General features: G+C 48.9%; 1 protein-coding gene across 4 annotated transcripts in view; it reads right to left on the reverse strand.

Moving 5' to 3' along the window:
* LOC144611326 (protein phosphatase 1 regulatory subunit 29-like) overlaps positions 1–23,250 on the reverse strand; it is a 211,936-nt gene that overhangs the window by 92,022 nt on the left and 96,664 nt on the right. For 3 of the 4 annotated variants that reach the window (XM_078430378.1, XM_078430380.1, XM_078430379.1), the window contains one exon: positions 7,411–7,544. The gene's annotated coding sequence lies outside the window, so the exon portion shown is untranslated. Of the gene's footprint in view, positions 1–7,410; positions 7,545–20,128; positions 20,205–23,250 lie in introns of those variants that run through there. The other variant, XM_078430381.1, reaches the window with a different exon arrangement.

Consider the following 23,250-nt stretch of genomic DNA (forward strand, 5'->3'; position numbering starts at 1 on the left):
GGGTTGGACACGTTAGAGGCAGGAAACATGTTCCCAATGTTGGGGGAGTCCAGAACCAGGGGCCACAGTTTAAGAATAAGGGGTGGGCCATTTAGAACAGAGATGAGGAAAAACTTTTTTGTTGTGAATCTGTGGAATTCTCTGCCTCAGAAGGCAGTGGAGGCCAATTCTCTGAATAAATTCAAGAGAGAGCTAGATAGAGCTCTTAAGGATAGCGGAGTCAGGGGGTATGGGGAGAAGGCAGGAACGGGGTGCTGATTGAGAATGATCAGCTATGATCACATTGAATGGCGGTGCTGGCTCGAAGGGCCGAATGGCCTTCTCCTGCACCTATTTTCTATTGTCTATTGTCTATGATTTCTCTAACTTCAAGTAGCCCTTGCTTCCCCTCTCTCTCCGTCCCTACCCCACCCATGTCATCCCGCTAGTCCTAACCGAGCAGCTCCTTCCCAGTTGTTATCAGACGAATGTTAACAATCCTCCCATAGAATAGGAAGTGGCCCCGATCTGCCAACCTACCTCGTTGCAGTCCTTGCACTTTTTTTTAAACGTCTGCACTTTCTCCATTACTGTAATGCTATATTCTGCACATGAGTGCTTTTCTCTTTGCACTTCGTGGTGTACTTGTGTGTGGCTTGATTGCACTCACAAATCGTTTGATATGACTGGATATTGTCCTTGGTGTGTAGGATTAAACTAGTGTACGGGTAATCACTGGTCAGCACAGACTCGCTGGGCCGAAGGGCCTGTTTCCACACTGTATCTCTAAACAAAACTAAACAAAACTAATGCATTTCATAAAGTTGAAAACATGGCAAAAAACTCTACAGAGCTTAACTGTTGGATTCCATTCTCGGCACTCCCCTTCCCTCCCCCCTTTCCTCTCCCTCCACTTTCCTCTACCCCCCATTTCCTCTCCCCCCTTCCCTCTCCCCCCCTAATTCTCCCCTCCTTTCCTCTCCCCCTTTCTTCTCTCTCCTCTTCCCTCTCTCCCCCTTTTTCACTCTCCTCCCTTTCCCCTCTCCCCTTCCCTCTCTCCCCTTCCCTCTCTCCTCCTTTTTCACTCTCCTCCCTTTCCCCTCTCCCCTTTCCCTCTCTCCCCTTCCCTCTCTCCCCCTTTTTCACTCTCCTCCCTTTCCCCTCTCCCCTTCCCTCTCTCCCCTTCCCTCTCTCCCCCCTTTTTGCTCTCTCCCCTTTCCACTCTCCCCCCTTTCCTCTCTCCCCCCTTTCCGCTCTCCCCCCTTTCCCCTCTCCCCTTCCCTCTCTCCCCGTCCCTCTCTCCCCTTCCCTCTCTCCCCTTCCCTCTCTCCCCTTCCCTCTCTCCCCGTCCCTCTCTCCCCTTCCCTCTCTCCCCCTTTCCTCTCTCCCCCCTTTCCCCTCTCCCCTTCCCTCTCCCCCTTCCCTCTCTCCCCTTCCCTCTCTCCCCTTCCCTCTCCCCCCTTCCCTCTCTCCCCTTCCCTCTCTCCCCGTCCCTCTCTCCCCTTCCCTCTCCCCCCTTCCCTCTCTCCCCTTCCCTCTCCCCCCTTCCCTCTCTCCCCTTCCCTCTCTCCCCTTCCCTCTCTCCCCCTTTCCTCTCTCCCCCCTTTCCCCTCTCCCCTTCCCTCTCTCCCCTTCCCCTCTCCCCTTCCCTCTCTCCCCCATTCCTCTCCCCCTTCCCTCTCTCCCCTTCCCTCTCTCCCCCTTTCCCCTTCCCTCTCTCCCCTGTTCCCCTCTCCCCTTCCCTCTCTCCCCCCTTTCCTCTCTCCCACCTTTCCTCTCTCTCTCCTTCCCCCTCCCCCCTCCTTCCTCCCCCTCCCCCCCCCCCCACTACTCCTTTTAGACATCCATTAGAAGTGACTCCATAACTCTTCAAGGTAGCTACCACAGGGAGTAATTGAGGAAAGCAGTTGAGGCATTGAAGCCGAGGTAATTTCAAACGTCACACTAGGCCTAAATGGGGTGGTAAATGTTTTTGAAGTGAAGTTAATAGCTCAGGTTGAATTTCATTGCTGTACGTGAAAATGGTGCAGTGTCGGTTCGGGAAGCGAGGAGCCTTGCTTACATCAGTATCACGGCACATCAGCCAAACACACAAAAGAAATTGTACATAAACCCTCCATAAACTCCACATAAAATCCTGAGGTAACATTCTTATGTAGAAAATAGCTTTAACTATTCCATGCACTCCAGAACTCTGCCCATCACCAACAGGAGTATCAGACCGCCTCCGGTCGTTATAACCCGCACGTCTGTGGAGTGTGGGAGGAAACCGAGGCACCTGGAGAAAACCCACGTGGGTCACGGGGAGAACGTGCAAACTCCGTACAGACAAGCACCCGTAGCCAGGGTCGATCCCGGGTCCCTGGCGCTGTGAGGCAGCAACTCTGCCGCTGCGCCACCGTGGCGCCCTAGTTCCAGGATCTACATCCAGCACCAAAGGAGGAACAGTAAATGGTGCGGGTTTGGCAACCCAAAAGCCCAGGAACGAAAAAGACTGCAAATAGGTTGCGAACACTGTCCCAGTCCATCGCGGGTACTGACCTCCCCACCATCGAAGGGATCTACAGGAGTCGCTGCCTCATAAAGGCAGCCAGCATCGTCAGAGACCCACACCACCCTGGCCACGCTCTCATCTCGCTGCTACCATCGGGAAGAAGGTACAGGAGCTTGAAAACTGTAACGTCCAGGTTCAGGACCAGATTCTTCCCAACAACCATCAGGCTATTGAAGACTACAGCCTCCAAAACAACATAGGTTTGGGGGCATGGTTTTTGAAGGGCCTGTTTCCGTGCTGTATCTTTTCATTCAATCAGTAATAATGCAGCCTCCTGTTAGGGTGGCCAACTGTCCCGTATTAGCCGGGACATCCCGTAGTTTGGGCTAAATTAGTTTGCCCCGTACGGGACCGCCCTTGTCCCGTATTAGTAGGGTTGCCAACTTCCTCACTCCCAAATACTGGGACAAAGGGTGACGTCACCGCCCCGCGCCCCACGTGACCTCACCCAGCCAGCGGCCAAGTGCTCCCGCTCCAACAATGGCGGCCGCCTTGGCCGGGCGGGGTGAGGTCACGTGGGGCGCGGGGCAGTGACGTCATTTTGTCCCTTATTTGGGAGTGGGGAAGTTGGCAACCGTACCTCCAATCCACCCTAAGGCAAAAAGGGATAGTGTAGCCCAAGCAAATAACACTTCACAGTCGTGCCTGAGAAATGGTCAAATGGATGTTAGTTTCGTTTAGTTTCGTTTATTGTCACGTGTACTGAGGTACAGTGAAAAGCTTTTGTTGTGTGCTAACCAGTCAACGGAAAGACAATATGCGATTACAATCGAGCCGTCCACAGTGTACAGATACATGATAAGAGAATAACGTTTAGTGCAAGGTAATGTCTGATCAAAGATAGTGCGAGGGTCATCAATGAGGTAGACAGTAGTTCAGGACTGCTCTCTGGTTGTGGTAGGATGGTTCAGTTGCCTGATAACAGCTGGGAAGAAACTGTCCCTGAATCTGGACCTGTGCGTTTTCACACTTCTGTACCTTTTGCCCGATGGGAGAGGGGAGAAGAGGGAGTTGCCGGAGTGCGACTGGTCCTTGATTGTGCTGCTGGCCTTGCCGAGGCAGCGTGAGTTAAAAATTGAGTCGATGGAAGGGAGGTCGGTTTATGTGATGGTCTGGGCAGCATCCACCATTCGCTGCAATTTCTTGCGGTGTCAGCCCGGGTGGCTACGTACTCGACCCAAAACGTCGCCCATTCCTTCTCTCCGGAGATGCCGCCCGTCCCGATGAGTAACCCCAGCATTTTGAGTCTATCTTCGGTGAAAACCAGCATCGGCGGCACGGTGGCGCAGTGGTAGAGTTGCTGCCTTACAGCGAATGCAGTGCTGGAGACTCAGGTTCGATCCTGACTACGGGTGCTGTACTCTACGGAGTTTGTACGTTCTCCCCGTGAGTTTTTATCCGAGATCTTCGGTTTCCTCCCACACTCCAAAGACGTACAGGTTTGTAGGTTAATTGGCTGGGCAAATGTAAAAATTGTCCCTAGTGGGTGTAGGATAATGTTAGTGTGCGTGGATTGCTGGGCGGCGCGGACCCAGTGGGCCGAAGGGCCTGTTTCTGCGCTGTATCTCTAAAAAAATTTTTTAAATCTACAGTTACACCCTTCCCGAATAACGGTAGAGTATAATTATCCATTGTGCAAAGAAAGTGAGATGCCGGAGATTTCTAACAATAGCTCGTGGTCTTTCCAGGGGATGAATGGGTTTTGAATGTGAAAGAAAAGCTGAACGCTGAATATTTTCTTCGGCAAAACAAAAAGCGGCTTATCAAGAAAGCTGATGACTGTGACATTACAGTCAGGGCAATTGAGAACATGTCCGTTAAACTGACACGGATGAACCCAGGCCCGCATTTGAATTTCAATTTTTATATCTGTCTGTGACATGCAGCATATTATTCATCGATATTTTGGGAGGAAGTCCAAATATCACCCCTCCAACTGACCACGTACAATTTGTGCTACATCCAAGGCCACTAAATTATTTACTACTGTGAGGGAGGTGAATGTAAAAAAAAACCTACAGGGGGGAATAAGCTTTGTAAGGCATGCACCGATCAGTTTTGATAGCACTGCACAACATTAGATACAGGTTTGTTAACAGGTTTTGTCCGAAATGCTCTTCGTTACGTTGGAAGTGGATTTGCTGTTGTCGCCTGTTTATCTGCATGCACAAAAAGCTGCAAGACATATATTGCAAGGACATTGCCAACCTGTTGCGACATTTCAATGCGACCCTCAGGGGCAAGAATCCTGCATTAACTTGGTTAAGATAGACACAAAGGGCAGTGCGGGTGGAGCTGCTGCCTCACAGCACCAGAGACCCGGGCTCCATCCTGACTACGGGTGCTGCCTGTACGGAGTTTGCACATTCTCCCCGTGACCTGCGTGGGCTTTTTTCCCGAGATCTTCGGTTTCCTCCCGCACTCCAAAGACCTACAGGTTTGCAGGTTAATTGGCTTGGAATAAATGTAAAATTGTCCCCAGGTGTTACAGTGCAGGGATCGCTGGTCGATGCGGACTCGGTTGGCCGAAGGGTTTGTCTTTGCACTGTATCTCTAAACTAAACTCAACAAAATGCTGGAGTAACTCAGCGGGACAGGCAGCATCTCCAGACGGAAGGAATGGGTGACGTTTCCTGGTCGAGACCCTTCTTCAGGCTGAGAGTCAGGGGAGAGGGAGACACCGAAATAAAGATAGGATGTGAAAACGAGACATCGAAGGAGATGCAGGTTAATGAAAATGTAAAATAGATCACTGTTAGCTCAGAAAAGGTGACAACAAAGCATATGCAGAGATAAAAATTAATGGGGGGACGACAATCAGACTGGTCGGAGAGCTAGGGTGGGGGAGGGACGGAGAGGGAGGGGATGCAAGAGTTACTTGAAGTTAGAGAAGTCAATGTTCATACCGCTGGGGTGTAAGCTGCCCGAGCGAAATATGAGGTGCTGTTCCTCCAATTTGCGCTGGGCCTCACTCTGACAGTGGAGGAGGCCCAGGACAGAAAGGTCAGTGTGGGAGTGGGAGGGGGAGTTCAAGTGCTGAGCCACCGGGAGATCAGGTAAGTTTAGGCGGACTGAGCGGAGGTGTTCAGCGAAACGATCGCCGAACCTGTGCTTGGTCTCGCCGATACTCGCCATTTAACTTGGTTTGGAAGCGGGACTGCACTTGTGGTCTGCAATCTCAATGCAGTGCATGCAATGCACTGACTGGTACAAAGCTCCCACACGCCAGCCAGCATGTTACATTGTGAAGAGGAGGGAGATATCCACTAACAGACAAGAAGCGTGCCCAGCTTGCAAACACCATCATTGTACCTCTTCCGACATGAAGGGTACAGTGGTTTAGTTTAGTTCAGTTTAGAGATACAGCGCGGGAACAGGCCCTTATGCCCACCGAATTCACACTGACCAGTGATCACCGCACATTAACACTACCCGACCCACACTATGGACAGTTTACATATATATCAAGCCAGTTAACCTGCAAATCTGTACGTCTTTGGAGTGTGGGAGAAAACCGAAGATCTCGGAGAAAACCCACGCCGGTCGCAAGGAGAACGTACAAACTCCGTACAGACAGCACCCGGAGTCAGGATTGAACCCGAGTCTCTGGTGCTGTAAGGCAGCAACTCTAACCGCTGCACCACCGTACAGCACAGGAACAGGCCCTTCGGCCCTCAATGTCCACGCCTTACACAATGCCAAGTTAAACTACCCTCCTCTGCCTGCACATGATCCATGTCCCTCCATGTCCAGGAGCCTCTCAAGAAGCCTCATAAAAGCCTCTTAACTTAAAATTGTATCTACCTCCAATCGAGGGTCTTTGATGATAATGATCTCTCTGGAACATAGAACATAGAACAGTACAGCACAGGAACAGGCCCTTCGGCCCACAATGTCCATGCTGAACACAACACCAAGGCCGACTCTTACCCGCCTGCACCTGATCCAAATCCCCCATCCCCTGCATATCAAAACCCCTCTTAATATCATGGACATCACTTCCCTCTTTAACACTTACTCCACTCCCCCCACTAACACCCCTCACCTTCACCCACACCCTCACCCACTGGCACCCCTCACCTTCACCCACACCCTCACCCACTAACACCCCTCACTCTCACCCACAACCTCACCCTCACCCACATCTTCACCCACACCCTCACCCACTGGCACCCCTCACCCTCACCCTCTGGCACCCCTCACCCTCACCCACTGGCACCCCTCACCCTCACCCACTAACACCCCTCACCCACACCCTCACCCTCACCCACTAACACCCTCACCCTCACCCACACCCTCACCCACACCTTCACCCACACCCTCACCCACTGGCACCCCTCACCCTCAGGCACCCCTCACACTCACCCACACCCTCACCCTCACCCACACCCTCACCCTCACCCCTCACCCTCACCCACATCTTCACCCACACCCTCACCCACTGGCACCCCTCACCCTCACCATCTGGCACCCCTCACCCACACCCTCACCCTCACCCACTAACACCCTCACCCTCACCCACACTCTCACCCACATCTTCACCCACACCCTCACCCACTGGCACCCCTCACCCTCACCCACTGGCACCCCTCACCCACACCCACACCCTCACCCACACCCTCACCCACTGGCACCCCTCACCCACACCCACACCCTCACCCACACCTTCACCCACACCACACCCCCCACACCCTCAACCTCACCCACTGACACCCCTCACCCTCAGTCTCAGCCACAAACACCCGCTCACAACTCCCACCTCACTCCCCTGTGTATTCTGTAGCCAATGTTCCTGGCGTGCAATGTAAGCCAAGCCTTCACACATATCACAAACAGATAAATCTGCTTTGGAGTCAGCAAGGAAAAATAAAAATTACCTTGAGAAAATGAGATTTGATGCCTTAATTATAGGACGGAGCAGCACCGAAGTGCAACACCCCTCGTGCTGTTAGTACTCTCCCCATTCATTTCTTTGGACACATTCCAGCAGATTGATGCAACGAAAGCCAGTCTACAACAAACAGATTTAAAATTCAAAATTACTTCAATTTCGGGTTCATTTATTATCAAAGCATGTACATTTGGAAGATGTTTAAAATACCTTCAGACAGATAGGGTGCAGTGGTAGAGTTATAGTCAATAGATAATAGGCGCAGGAGGAGGCCATTTGGCCCTTCGAGCCAGCACCGCCATTCAATGTGATCATGGCTGATCATTCTCAATCAGTACCCCGTTCCTGCCTTCTCCCCATACCTCCTGACTCCGCAATCCTTAAGAGCTCTATCTAGCTCTCTCTTGAATGCATTCAGAGAATTGGCCTCCACTGCCTTCTGAGGCAGAGAATTCCACAGATTCACAACTCTCTGACTGAGAGTTGCTGCCTTACAGCACCAGAGACCCAGGTTTGATCCTGACTGCGGGTGCTGTCTGTACGGAGTTTGCACGTTCTCCCCGTGACCTGCGTGGGTTTTCTCCGAGGGCTCTGGTTTCCTCCCACACTCCAAAGACATGCAGGTTTGTAGTTTAGTTTCATTTTTCTAGTGTAGAGGTGCAGAGCGAAAACAGGCCCTTCGGCCCACCGAGTCGGCGCCGACCAGCGATCCCCGCACACTAACACTATCCTACACCCACTAGGAACAATTTACACAAACACCAAGCCAATTAACCTACAAACCTGTACGTTTTTGGAGTGTGGAAAGAAACCGAAGATCTTGGAGAAAATGCACGCAGGTAACGGGGAGAACGTACAAAATCCGTACAGACGGCACCCGTAGTCGGGATCGAACCCGATCAAGTCTACTAGATCATTCAATCATGGCCGACTAATATTTCCCTCTAAACCCCATTCTCCTGCCTTATCCCTGTCACCTTTGACACCCTTACTAATCAAGAACCTGGCAGTCTCCACTTTAAAAGTACCCAAAGACTTGGCCTCCACCACCGTCTGTGGCAATGAATCCCACAGATTCACCACCCTCTCACCAAAGAATCCAAAGTGTAAGAAGGAACTACGGATGCTGGTTCAAACCAAAGATAGACACAAAATGCTGGAGTAACTCAGTGAGACAGGCAGCATCTCTGGAGGGAAGGAATGGGTGACGGTTCGGGTCGAGACCCTTCTTCAGACTGGAAGAATCCAATGTCTAAAGTCCATTGTCCCTCTGGATTAAGAAATGGAAACTCAAAAGGTAGCAATTTGGGGTGACAACTGGAACGCAACGAACTGGGCATTGGTTTATTATTGTCACGTGTACCGAGGTACAGTGATAAGCCTTTGTTTGCATGCTATTCAATCAAATAGGATTCAATCCTGACTACGGGTGCTGTCTGTACGGAGTTTGTACGTTCTCCTCATGACCGCGTGGGTTTTCTCCAAGATCTTCGGTTTCCTCCCACGCTCCAAAGGCGTACAGGTTTGTAGGATAAGTAGCTACTGTAAATGGTCCCTAGTGTGTAGGGTAGTGCTAGTCTACGTGGTGATCGCTGGTCGGCGCGGACTCGGTGGGCCGATGGGCCTGTTTCCGCGCTGTATCTCTAAAGTCTAAAGTCTAAAAGTAAAGAGTGTAAGAACACACAGGATTAACAGGAGGAGAGGCAGTCTGAGCTGAGGACAAAGAGTAATGAGAAGTGTGCCTTTCTGTACATGCCCACAGTTTATTTTTCTCAGCGGAGGCTGGCACAATGGAGGCTTAATATTTCATCCCAGTGACAACACATTTAACAGTGCCGAACCGATACAGCACGGCTGTGAAGTGTCTGTGTCTGTACTGAAGTGGAAGCTGAACCTGAACATCATGAATTCAAGAGTCACAGAGTCATGCAGCAGAGAAACAGGCCCTTCGGCCCAACTCACCCATGCCGACCAAGATCCTCCATCTACACTCGCCCCACCAACCCGCATTTGGCCCATATCCCTCTAAACCGTTCCTATCCCTGTGCCTGTCCAACTGTTGTTAAAACACCTGCCTCAACTACCTCCTCTGAAAGTTGCCCCTCAGGTTCCTATTAAATCCTTCCCCTCTCAACTGAGATGAGGGGAACTGAGATGAGGAAAAACTTTTTCAGTCAGAGAGTTGTGAATCTGTGGAATTCTCTGCCTCAGAAGGCAGTGGAGGTCAATTCTCTGAATGCATTCAAGAGAGAGCTAGATAGAGCTCTTAAGGATAGCGGAGTCAGGGGGTATGGGGAGAGGGCAGGAACGGGGTACTGATTGAGAATGATCAGCCATGATCACATTGAATGGCGGTGCTGGCTCGAAGGGCCGAATGGCCTCCTCCTGCACCTATTGTCTATTGTCACCTTAAACCTATGTCCTCTGGTTCTTGATTCCCCTACTCTGAGTTAAAGACTCTGCAAAGCCACATGATTTCCCCTCATGATTTTATCATGATCACCCCCTCATCCTCCTGTTCTGCAAGTAATAAAGGCTTACCCTCCTCAACCTCTCCCTATAGCTCAGGCACTCAAGTCCTGGCCACAACCTTGTGAATTTTCTCTGCACTCTTTCCAGCTTAACAACATCCTTCCTACATCTTTGTTACCCCCCCCCCCCCCACCTTCCATGTTATGGAATTTTACTAAATGCCGTGTTTAGTTTAGAGATACAGCGCGGAAACAGGCCCTTCGGCCCACTGAGTCCGCACCGACCAGCGATCCCCGCACACTAACACTGCCCTACACACACTAGGGACAATTTCACACTTATACCAAGCCAATTAACCTACAAACCTGGACGTCTTTGGAGTGTGGGAGGAAACCGAAGATCTCGGAGAAAACCCTCGCAGGTCATGGGGAGAACGTACAAAATCCGTACAGACAGCGCCCGTAGTCAGGATCGAACCCGGATCTCTGGCGCTGTAAGGCAGCAATTCTACCGCTGCGCCACCGTGTCGGACCCATCTTTACAGGAAGCCACCTTCACACAAGATAGATTCTCATCTGAAGACTGTATCAATGAAGTGCGCTCCTTTTACAACTCAAAATTCAATTTCTATGCAAACCCCATTATTGTACTTTTACATAACATCAAAAGGTTGAGATATCTTTTGTTCCTTTTAAGCTTTTTTAAAACTCCATTGATATTTTTTGTTATGAATTGAATAGGATTGAATTGAAAGATACAGCAGGGAAACAGGCCCTTTGACCCACCGAGTCCACGCCGACCATCGATCACCTATTTAAACTAATTCCATGTTATCCCACTTTCTCATCCACTATCGACATAATAGGGGGCAATTTTAAGAGGGCAATGAACCAACAAACCGGCACGTCTTTGGGATGTGGGAGGAAATCGGAGCACCCGGAGAAAGCCCAGGGAGAAAGTGCAAACTCCGCACAGACAGCACCCAAGGTCAGAATCGAACCGGGGTCTCTGACGCTGAGAGGCAGCAGCTCCACCTGCTGCAAACCTTCTGGTGACGGTCATAAGTGGTAGGAGCAGAGTTAGGCCACTCGGCCCATCAAGTTTGCTCCACCATTCAATCTTGGCTGATCCATCTCTCCCACCTAACCCCATTCTCCTGCCTTCTCCCCATAACCCCCGACACCCGCACTAATCAAGAATCTATCTATCTCTGCCTTAAAAATATCCACTGACGTGGCCTCCACAGCCTTCTGCGGCAAAGAATTCCACAGATTCACCACCCTCTGACTAAAGAAATTCCTCCTCATCTCCTTCCTAAAGGAATGTTCCTTTAATTCTGAGGTGATGACCTTTAGTTCTAGACTCTCCCACTAGTGGAAACATCCTCTCCACATCCACTCTATCTGGGCCTTTCACTGTTCTGTAAGTTTCAATGAGGTCCCCCCTCATCCTTCTAAACTCCAGCGAGTACAGGCCCAGTGCCGACAAACGCTCATCATATGTTAACCCACTCATTCCTGGGATCGTTCTTGTAAATCTCCTCTGGAGCCTCTCCAGAGACAGCACGGTGAAATATTCACCCATAGTGAAATAATGAATGTCTTTAACCAGAGCATGAAATCTGACACACTCTGGAGAGGGTAGTAACAAGGTGGTTTAGTTAATGATCCACCAGAGATGGGAATGGTTGTCTTTGCTTCATTGCCCATCCACCGTTGTGCCATCCATCCATCTCCTGATGCCTTTCTACATTCAACCAACTCTGCCGATATCCATCTAATCCTCTTGAGTCCGAAGAAGGGTCCCGACCAGAACCCTCACCTATCCACGTTCTCCACAGATGCTGCCTGACCCGCTGAGTTACTCCAGCACTCTGTGAATCGTCACCTATCCACGTTCTCCAGAGATGCTGCCTGACCCGCTGAGTTACTCCAGCACTCTGTGAATCGTCACCTATCCACGTTCTCCAGAGATGCTGCCTGACCCGCTGAGTTACTCCAGCACTCTGTGAATCGTCACCTATCCACGTTCCCCAGAGATGCTGCCTGACCCGCTGAGTTACTCCAGCACTCTGTGAATCGTCACCTATCCACGTTCTCCACAGATGCTGCCTGACCCGCTGAGTTACTCCAGCACTCTGTGAAACGTCACCTACCCATGTTCTCCAGAGATGCTGCCTGACCCGCTGAGTTACTCCAGCACTCTGTGAATCGTCACCTATCCACGTTCTCCAGAGATGCTGCCTGAGCCGCTGAGTTACTCCAGCACTTTTTATGTCCTTCTTAGTCCTTCTTTCTACATCTTGCCGTCGTGTGTGGTTTGCTATTTGAGCAGCTCTCTTGTGAATTGCTTGTAGTGATGAAGCTACATGTTTAAATCATGTGCTCTATTAAATCTTCGGAACTCTGTGCTTGCAAACAGGATTCATCATCTGTAATGGCGGCACGGTGGCGCAGCGGGTAGAGTTGCTGCCTCACAGCGCCAGAGACCCGGGTTCCATCCTGACTACGGACGCAGTCTGTACGGAGTTTGCACGTCCTCCCCGTGACCTGCGTGGGTTTTCTCCGGGTGCTCCGGTTTCCCCCCACACTCCAACGACGTACAGATTTGCAGGTTCACTGGCTTGGTATAGATGTAAATTGTTCCTAGTGTGTGTTGGTGTGCGGGCATCGCTGGTCGGCGCGGACTAGGTGGGCTGAAGAGCCTGTTTCTGCGCTGTATCTCTAAACTAAACTAATTGACAGCTTACAATGTACAATTGACTTTTGAACCTTTGCCTCTGACTAATGTCCCAGATTCAAACAATTAATCTGAAAGAAATGACGACTGTTTTAGTTTTTAACAGATGCCAAGAACTTCCCTCAGCATTTTACTGCCAATTAACTACTTGTCAATACAGTCATAAAATACACAGCTGCCTATTTCATTCTGAAGTTCCTTCTCAAAAGTAAGCATGGCACGGAGCATAATCTCCATGAAGTATCCACCATCTACTCTTGGACAACTGAGGCGGCACGGTGGCCCAGTGGTAGAGTTGCTGCCCTCACAGCTGCCATTTCCTCCCACGCTCCAAAGATGTGCAGGTTTGTAGGTTAATTGGCCTCTGTAAATTGCCCCTGATGTATAGGGAGTGGATGAGAAAGTGGGATAACATAGAACTAGGGTGAACGGCTGATCAATGGTCGGCGTGGGCTCGATGGGACGAAAGGCCTGTCTCCATGCTGTGTCTCTGCACTCAACGTTATCAGTCTGCGCAGTTACTCCTCATCGATTTGGATTGTTTTTCTCTGAAGATCAAGAGGCTGAAGGGAGACCTGAGAGAATTTATAACATTAGGAGAGGTGTAGATAGGGTAGACAGTCAGAAGCTTTTTCCCCAGGGTGGAAATGTCAAAGACACGAGAGCAGTGAGAATACTGTGCCGACCAACGATCCCCTTACATTAACACTCCCCTACATCAGGGGCAATGTTTACATTTATACCAAGCCAATAAACCACACCAGTAGGAAAAAACTGCAGATGCTGGTTTACATCGAAGATAGACACAAAATGCTGGAGTAACTCAGCGGGACAGGCAGCATCTATGGAGAGAAGGAATGGGTGACGTAGAAACATAGAACATAGAAAAGAGGTGCAGGAGGAGGCCATTTGGCCCTTCGAGCCAGCACCGCCATTCATTGTGATCATGGCTGATCATCCTTAATCAGTAACCCGTGCCTGCCTTCTCCCCATATCCCTTGATTCCACTAGCCCCTAGAGCTCTGTCTAACAGTCTGAAGAAGGGTCTCGACCCGAAACATCATCCATTCCCTCTCTCCAGAGATGCTGCCTGTCCCAATTAACTGACAAACCCTTACGTCTTTGGAGGTGAGAGAGGCAAAACCTAATGGAGATGTGCGGGACAATTTCTTTTAAACACAGAAGGCTGTGGGTGCCTGGAACAGGATTGGAGATGTGGCCAATACAAAAACGACGTTTCAGAGGCTTTTAGATAGACACAACATGGACATTCAGGGGATGGAGGAATATGGATCATGTGCAGGCAGATGCGGTTAGTTTAACGTGGCATCATGTTGGGCACAGACACTGTGGTCTGAAGGATTTGTTCCTACGCTGTTCTGTTCTATGTTTTATGACTAACCTTCGGAGACCAGAACAACTCTATCTTTTGTCGTCTTTCCTTTGACTGGATAGCATGCCACCAAGAGCTTTTCACTGGACTTTAGACTTTAGAGATACGGCGTGGAAACAGGCCCTTCGGCCCACCGAGTCCGCACCGACCAGCGATCACCCCGAACACTAGCACTATATTATCCTGCACACTGGGGACAATTTGCCATTTTATCAAAGTCAATAAACCTACAAACCTGTACGTCTTTGGAGTGCGGGAGGGTACCGGGACACCTGGATGAAGCCCACACGGTCACGGGGAGAACGTACAAACTACATACAGACAGCACCCGTAGTCGGGATCGAACCCGGTCTCTGGCGCTTTGAGACAGCAACTCTACCGCTGCGCCACCGCGCCGCCCTGACACAAACGACTATAAAAGATAGAGTTGTTCTGGTCTCCAAAGGTCAATCATTGTCCTGCATATCTCCATTTGGTTTTTCCCCTCTCACCTTCAAATGTGTATTGGTTTGTAGGTCAATAGCACGCCTTGGTACACTTGACAATAACAAACTCAACTAATATCTCCTTGATTTGTTGAGGTGCCAAATATTGGCCAGGATGCAGTACCAAACATTACTCTGTTTTCCTGAACATTTGCAGCCAATGCTACCAATGGCTCATTGAAAGCTTAACATCTGAGCTACAGGGAGAGGTTGAGTAGGTTGGGACTCTATTCCTTGGAGTGCAGGAAGATGAAGGGTGATCTTATATAGAGGTGTATAAAATCATGAAAGGAATAGATCGGCTAGATGCACAGTCTCTTGCCCGGAGTAGGTGAATTGAGGACCAGAGGGCATAGGTTTAAATTGAGAGGGAAAGATTTAATAGGAATCTGAAGGGTAATCTTTTTCACACAAAGAGTGGTGGGGGTATGGGACGAGCTGCCAGAGGAGGTAGTTGAGGCTGGGACTATCCCAACGTTTAAGAAAATCAGCTAGACAGGTACAATACGATACAATACGATAGAACTTAATTTATCCCAGGAGGGAAATTGATCTGCCAACAGTCATAAAAACACAAAATACATGAAACATGTAATTAAAGTGATGAATGGAAAGGATTGGGGATGTGTAAAGATTGGGGGGGGTCAGTCTACCCAACGTCAGAAGGGGGAGGAGTTGTACAGTTTGATAGCCCCAGGGAAGAAGGATCTCCTGTGGCGTTCTGTGCTGCATCTTGGTGGGACCAGTCTGTTACTGAAGGTGCTCCTCAGGTTGACCAGTGTGTCATGGAGTGGGTGAGCTATATTTTCCAGGATGCTCCGCAGTTTGAGGAGCCAGCCTCCCTGATGAGCTTGTTCATCTTGTTAGCGTCCGTGGTCGGCACAAAGGTACATGGATGGGACAGGTTTGGAGGGATATGGACCAGACGCAGGCAGGAGGGACGAGTGTGGCTGGGACATGTTGGCCGGTGTGGGAAAGTTGGGCCGAAGGGCCTGTTTGCGCGCTGTATCCACTGTATGACTCTGTGACACTATCTGTACACATCCCGTGTTTCCAACAGCTCTGACTAAACAAGAGACATCCTGTCCTTGGGGAGATTTCAATATCTAGCTGACAGTGATGAATTTTCTCCACCGCTTATCAGATCGGCCAGCGAGAAAACCTTGTGACAATTGAAGATAAGACCACCTTCAAAGAGACAATTCATCTCCAAAACCCTCGCTCCATGGTAGTTGAAGATTAATTGCTGATTTTGTGTCCAGAAATCATTGCACGGTGTAGCTTTTCATATCGGGCAATGACTGATCTCTCCTTATTTCTGTTGCAATCTTGCTCAGTTTTGTGGGTTACATCCCAAGACAGGATATGGATCACGCGGTCTTTCCTTTGACCGGCATCGCCATCAGTGCCGGCACGGTGGCGCAGCGGTAGAGTTGCTGCCATACAGCACTTTCAGCGCCAGAGACCCGGGTTCGATCCCGATTACGGATGCTGTCTGTACGGGGTTTGTACGTTCTCCCCGTGACCTGCGTGGGTTTTCTCTGAGATCGTCGGTTTCCTCCCACACTCCAAAGATGTACAAGTTTGTAGGTTCATTGGTATAAATGTAAATTGTTCCTGGTGTGTGTAGGATAGCGTTAGTGTGCGGGGATCGCTGGTCGGTGCAGACTCAGCGAGCCGAAGGCCCTGTTTTCGCGCTGTATCTCTAAACTAAACTAAATCAATGTTGTCAGTTGCCGAGAGGTAGTTCCAACATAATGTAAAGCTTTCTCCTCAGTTTAGTTTGGTTTAGTTTAATTTGATTTAGTTTAGAGATACAGTGCGGAAACAGGCCCTTCAGCCTACTGATACAGACCAGTGATCCCCGCACATTAACACTATCCTACACTAGGGACAATTTTTACATTTATACCATGCCAATTAACCTACAAACCTGTATGTCTTTGGAGTGATTATAATCTAGTTTATTGTCATGTGTCATGAGGCACAGTGGAAAGCTTTTGTTGCGTGCTATCCAGTCAGCAGAAAGACAATACATGATTACAATCAATCCATTTATAGTGTACAGATACAGTCCGTGATGAGGGAATAACGTTTCATGCAAGGTAAAGCCAGCAAAGTTCGATCAAGGATAATCCGAGGGTCACCAAAGAGGAGTGTGGGAGGAAGCCGAAGATCTCGGAGAAAAACCACGCGGGTCACGGGGAGAACGTATAAACTCTGTCCATGCAGACAGCACCCGTAGTCAGTTCTTCCTAGTGCTAAGCTGGGTTTCGATGCATTGCGTGAAGCTGCACTTGTCCGTTTTCATTGCGACACCCTCAGGGTTTTATATCCGAAAGGGTTTGCATTTATATAGCTCCTTCCTGGATGATCCACGCCACTTCTACAGTCAGTCTTGCTTTGTAAGGAAGGTGTCGGAGATGGCCAATTTGCGCACAGTACGCTCCAACAATTAACAAGGTGTAAACAACCAGGTATTCTCTCTCGGACACACAATGCTGGGGTAACTCAGCGATCCCCGTACACTAGCACTATCCGACTCACACTTGGGACAATTTACAATTTTACCAAAGCCAATTATCCTACAGACTACGGGCGCTGTCTGTACGGAGTTTGCACGTTTTCCCCGTGACCTGCGTGGGTTTTCTCTAAGATCTTCGGTTTCCTCCCACACCCCAAAGACTTGCAGGTTTGTAGGTTAATTGGATTTGTATATAAAAAAATGTAAATTGTCCCTGGTGTGTGTAGGATAGCATTAATGTGCACTGGTCGGTGCGGACTCGGTGGGCCGAAGGGCTTGCTTCCGTGTTGTATCTCTCAACTGAACTATACTAAACTAAATGAGTCTGAAGAAGGGTCTCAACCCGAAACATCATCCATTCCTTCTCTCCTGAGATGCTGCCTGACCCGCTGAGTTACTCCAGCATTTTGTGTCTACCTTAAACTAAACTAAACCTCATAGGTTCAAGGTGAAGGGGAAAAGATCTAATAGGAATCTGAGGGGTAACCTATTCACACAAAGGGTGGTGGGTGCATGGAACAAGCTGCCAGAGGAGGTGGTTGAGGCTGGGACTATACCAATGTTTAAGAAACGGTTAGACAGGTACATGGATAGGACAGGTTTGGAGGGTATATGGGCCACGCACAGGCAGGTGGGGCTAGTGTAGCTGGGACATGTGGGCAAGTTGGGCCGAAGGGCCTGTTTCCACACTGTATCACATTACGACTCTATGACATAGAGGAACATAAATATCTTGGGGGTTTACTGGAGAGGAGATCACAAAGATAGTCATAGTGTGACAACGCGAGGATTTGAACTATATATTCAGGACGTGACTTCACTACAAAGTAATGACAGCGAGCAGATCTGTGACATTTGAACGAGACTCAGTACGATTTAAACAACCAAACCTCATCCAAAGCTCTGAATATCCCCAAGATTACATAGAAACATAGAAAACATCGAAAATAGGTGCAGGATTAGGCCATTCGGCCCTTCGAGCCAGCACCCGCCATTGAACATGATCATGGCTGATCATCCCGAATCAGTACCCCATTCCCCATATCCCTTGATTCCGCTAGCCCTAAGAGCTACATCCAACTCTCCAAGCTTGAGTTACTCCAGCTTTTTGGGTCTATCTCTGGTCGGCATGGACGAGTTGGGCCGAAGGGCCTGTTTCTGGGCTCTGCGACTCAATGATTGTGTGACAAAGACGCCACTGAGAGCAAGGAACACAAAGCTGCTCGTTTCAACATGTAAAATTTCACAACGTGATCCCATCAAAAATAAAGAAGATATTATACTTCTGCAAACTCTTTCAGCTAAATAGCCGTAGAGTGATCGCACACCAGTATCCTTGCTGAATAACTGTATTGGCAGGCCAGTGGTTGATTCAGAATCTATTCATTGTGGTCGACTTGCTCATCCTTATTTTTTCTTCCCTGGAGCACTGGTTGGGTTGGAATTGTCTAGTTTTACAGATGTATCTGTTCGCTGAATGGCGATTTATTAGCATGTCAAAGAAAATCTATTTCCTGAAAACAGGGCGAGATTAAGATACGGTATAATGAATCTTTTTGTGCGAATTATACACACAGTGCCTCTGTCTCAACAATCGGCTTGAATTAGGCCCTCAGACCCCCTTTTGTGCCTCGTTCCACTGAGCTCTGATGCACAACGTGACAAGCAAACCTTCAGCTTTATCCCCGCGGACTGTTTGACTGGATTGTCCGTTGGCTGTGACACTCTCCGACACATCACAGCCCAATAGAACACCCATTGTCCGTGACGCCAGCCTTTGTACAGCATCACTGTTTGGACTGGGGGGGGGTCTTGAAGCAGGGACGAGATGGCAAGCGAGACAGTTTAGGTTAGCTTAGAGATACAAGCGCGGAAACAGGCCCTTCGGCCCACCGGGTCCGCGCCGACCATCGATCCCTGCACATTAACACACGAGGGACAATTTACCCTTATACCAAGTATACAAACCCAAGCCAATTTACCTACAAGCCTGTACGTCTTTGGGGTATGGAAGGCCTTCGGCCCACCGACAAACCTACACATTTTACATTTACCAAGCCAAGCCAATCTACCTACATACCTGTATGTCTTTGGAGTGTGGGAGGAAACCGAAGATCTCGGAGAAAACCCACACAGGTCATGGGGAGAACGTACAAACTCTGTACAAACAGCACCCGCAGTCGGGATCGAACCCGGGTCTCCGGCACTGCATTCGCTGTAAGGCAGCAACTCTACCGCAGCGCCACCGTGCCGACAAACTTCTCTTGAAACTTTGTCCCTCTCAAATTAACGCGGTGTCCTTTAGTCCTTGACATCTCCACTCTGAGAAGTAGGTTTTGATTGTCCACCTTATGCTTCTCATAATTATAGGCACTTCTATCAGGTCTCCCCTCAACCTCCGACAAACGTAGAGAAAACAGTTCAAGTTTGTCCAATCTCTCCTCAAAAGAGAGTGAGAAAGGAGATACAAGGGACTACAGATGACAATTTCCAAAAAAAGGAGTAACTCAGCGGGTCAGGCAGCATCTCTGGAGAACACGGACAGGTGAAGTTTCGGGTCAGTCTGAAGAGGAGTTCTGACCCTGAAGCATTACCTATCCACGTTAGTCTGAAGAAGGCCCCAACCCGAAAATGTCCCTCCTCCATGTACACCCGAGATGCTGTCTGGCCCACTGAGTTACTCCAACATTTTGTGAAAGAAAGGAATCAAGACAGCGATCAAAATGAACCAATTCTAATATGTGTAGGGAGAAACTGTCGATGCTGGTTTACACTGAAGGTAGACACAAAATGCTGAAGTAACTCAGTGGGACAGGCAGCACCTCTGGAGAGAAGGAATGGGTGACATTTTGGTTCGAGACCCTTCTTCGGACTGAAAATCAGGGGAGATGGACACTACAGATATGGAAGAGTAAAATGTGAAAAGAACAGATCGAAGCAGACAATCAAGGAAATGTAGAACGATTCACTGTTGGCTGAGGGGAAGGTGACAACAAGGCATTCAAAGAGTAAAATTAATCAGGAGGACGGTGAAAACAGTCAGAGAACTAGGGTGGGGGAGGGACGGATAGAGAGTGAAAGCAAGCGTTACCTGAAGTTAGAGAAATCATTCATCATACCGCTGGGTTGTAAGCTGCCCAAGCAAAATATGAGGTGCCGTTTCTCCAATTTGTGTTTCTAATAGGTAACAGCCATTATGCAGCACGGTGGCGCAGCGGTAGAGTTGCTGCCTTTCAGCGCCAGAGACCCGGGTTCTGTCCCGACTGCCGGTGCTGTCTGTACGGAGTTTGTAGGTTCTTCCCGTGACCGCATGGGTTTTCTCCGAGATCTTCGGGTTCCTCCCACACTCCAAAGACGTACAGGTTTGGAGGTGACTAGGCTTGGTTTAAATGTAAATTGTCCCTAGTGTGTGTGGGATAGTGTCAATGTTCGGGGATCGCTGGTCGGCGCGGACCCGGTGTTTCCGCGCTGTATCTGTAAACTAAACAAAAAATCACCTCAAAGTGACAATCTGCCTTTATTGAAAGAAGACCACAAATTCTTACCAGCCCATGGTGCAAGTTTACCAATCGTGCTCGTCTGTATTTCAATAACTGCAGTTGGCAAAGCAATCTTTATTTCTCTTTATTGCCCCTTTACAGGCACCTTGTGACGAATGAAAGAGTGTGGGCCAAAACACATGAATAGTCTGTACCGAGCTCTTTGAAGAACAGGATGAACCCGTTAGATTTTTATGGTTTCATGAATCTCATATTTTGGTGCCAGCTCACAAATCAGTACATTTATTGCTACAAGCTTACATCTCAGCCTGCTGAAATTCAAACACACAATCCCAGGTCATTTTACCCAGATCGCAACATGCCCACAACCAGAGAGAGTTCTGAACTACGATCTACCTCATTGGAGCCCCCCGGACTATCTTTCATCGGACTTTACTGGACTTGCACTAAACATTATTCACGTCATTCCCTTATCATGTATCTGTACACTGTGGACGGCTCGATTGTAATCATGTATTGTCTTTCCGCTGACTGGTTAGCACGCAACAATAGCTTTTCACTGTACCTCATTACATGTGACAATAAACTAAACAACGAAACTAAACTGATGTCAGGGGAGGGGGCGGGACAAAGATAGGATGTAGTCGGGGACTAGATCCCATCTTTGTTCCGCCCCGTCCCCTGACATCCGTCTGAAGAAGGGTTTCGACCCGAAACGTCACCCATTCCTTCTCTCCAGAGATGCTGCCTGACCCGCTGAGTTTACTCCAGCATTTTGTGTCTACCTTCGATTTAAACCAGCATCTGCAGGGTTTTTTTTCTTACACATCTTGGTTCAAGAAGTGAATTGAAAGATTAATTAAAACCAAAGATACTAGAGGAACAAGATGGACCACTCCGTCGAATTCGCCTATACTGAAGTGTAGTACACAAAGGAGCCATTTTAGTAGGCAAACCGACCGTTCGCTCTGCCTCTCGCAGTGTAATCAGTGTTTTGGGGGAACAGTATGAGTGATGATACCATTAAAATGCAGAATAGATCTCATCTATCAATTCACAGATTTTTGTTATTTTTCTTTTAAAATGTTTCTGCAAGTTTCTGCCTACTAAAATGGCGCCGTGACGTACTACGGATTTTAGGGTCGAATGGTCTATCTTGTTCCTCTAGTGTCTTTGATTAAAACACAGGAACAATACTCAAGCGTAGGTCAGCAGCGATCTCAGGTCAATGGCTTTCGGAAAGCTTTTTAAGTAACCAGGGAACTTGCAAAATGGCTCAATGTTGCAACCATAACAAACCTCCATGAATACTCTGTAATACGCCCTTACAATTGCATAATCTGTGAACAGTTCCCAGGGCAAATTAGACCATGCATTCACAATGGCCTGACTGAAATGACACTTACTCCAAAGAGCAATTCATCTTGCCTTTCAGGTAAATTTATGCCTCAGCAAAGCCATTTCATATGAAAAATTATGTCTGGCATATGTTTTATCAATCACCCTGCATCAGATGTTATTCTTCTGCACCACCGCATTAACAATGCATTGCTTCTCGGTTGCAGCAGACTGCAGTCGCATTAGTTGCTTGCAGCTTGTGCCGCGTCATGTGTGCCCCAAAGTTCAGTTTGGTTTCATTTAGAGATACAGCGCGCCAACAGGCCCTTCGGCCCGCGCCGACCAGCGATCACCCCGTACACCAGCACTATCCTACACACACTAGGGACAGCTTACAATTTTACCCCAAGCCAATTAGCCTGCAAATCTGTACGTCTTTGGAGTGTGGGAGGAAACCGGAGCACCCGGAGAAAACCTGCTCAGGTCACAGGGAGAACGTACAAACCCCGTACAGACAGCACCCGTAGTCAGGATCAAACCCGGGCCTCTGGCGCTGTGAGGCAGCAGCACAAGCCGGGCCACCACTTTCTTGGCCCTTGGTACCTGATCACGTGCATGAACCAAAGATAGAACCAAATTCAATTTAAATCAGAGAAACTGCAACTTACCCTAATAAAATCAATATTCATCTACTTTGAGGTTAAAGGAAGCAAGAAAAAGGTTGGAAAATCAACCAGGCAAAACTCACTGAGTTCAGAGTAACTAGGAATTATCGAATTACCTTTCAAAGACATCGGACATAATGAACTTGGAGGCATGCCATATTAATCATGCACCATTTGCACCATATGTTGCATGAACATGTTCATACACACTGATTGTGTACAAGTATTTAATAGATCATATAATGACAATACAAAGCCCAAAAGAATAAGCGTGCTGATGTGCTCATAATGTTCCATCTGCTGCCTTCATGGATACAGAGGACTCAAGTAGTCTCTGGTACCCAGCGACTGAAGAACATCAAGTGCAGCATCAATCATTACTGCACACCCTGGAAAGCAAGGCGCCAGCATTTCAACAACAACTGCAGCGCATCCACCGTTTGCTGTGGCAATCACTGGAGATTTGGGGCGGCGCGGTGGCGCAGCGGTCGAGTTGCTGCCTCACGGCGCCAGAGACCCGGGTTCAATGCGGACCAGAGGTGCCGCCGTGCAGAGTTTCTACGTTCTCCCTGTGGCCATATGAGTTTCCTACGGGTGCTCTGGTTTCCTCCCACATCCCAAAGACGTGCAGGGTTGCAGGTTAAAGTGGTTTCCGTAAATTGCCCCGAAGGCGTAGGATGGGAAAGTGGGATAACCTAGAACTAGCGTGA

Source organism: Rhinoraja longicauda, chromosome 40, assembly GCF_053455715.1.
Source record: "Rhinoraja longicauda isolate Sanriku21f chromosome 40, sRhiLon1.1, whole genome shotgun sequence".
Lineage (NCBI taxonomy): Eukaryota > Metazoa > Chordata > Chondrichthyes > Rajiformes > Arhynchobatidae > Rhinoraja > Rhinoraja longicauda.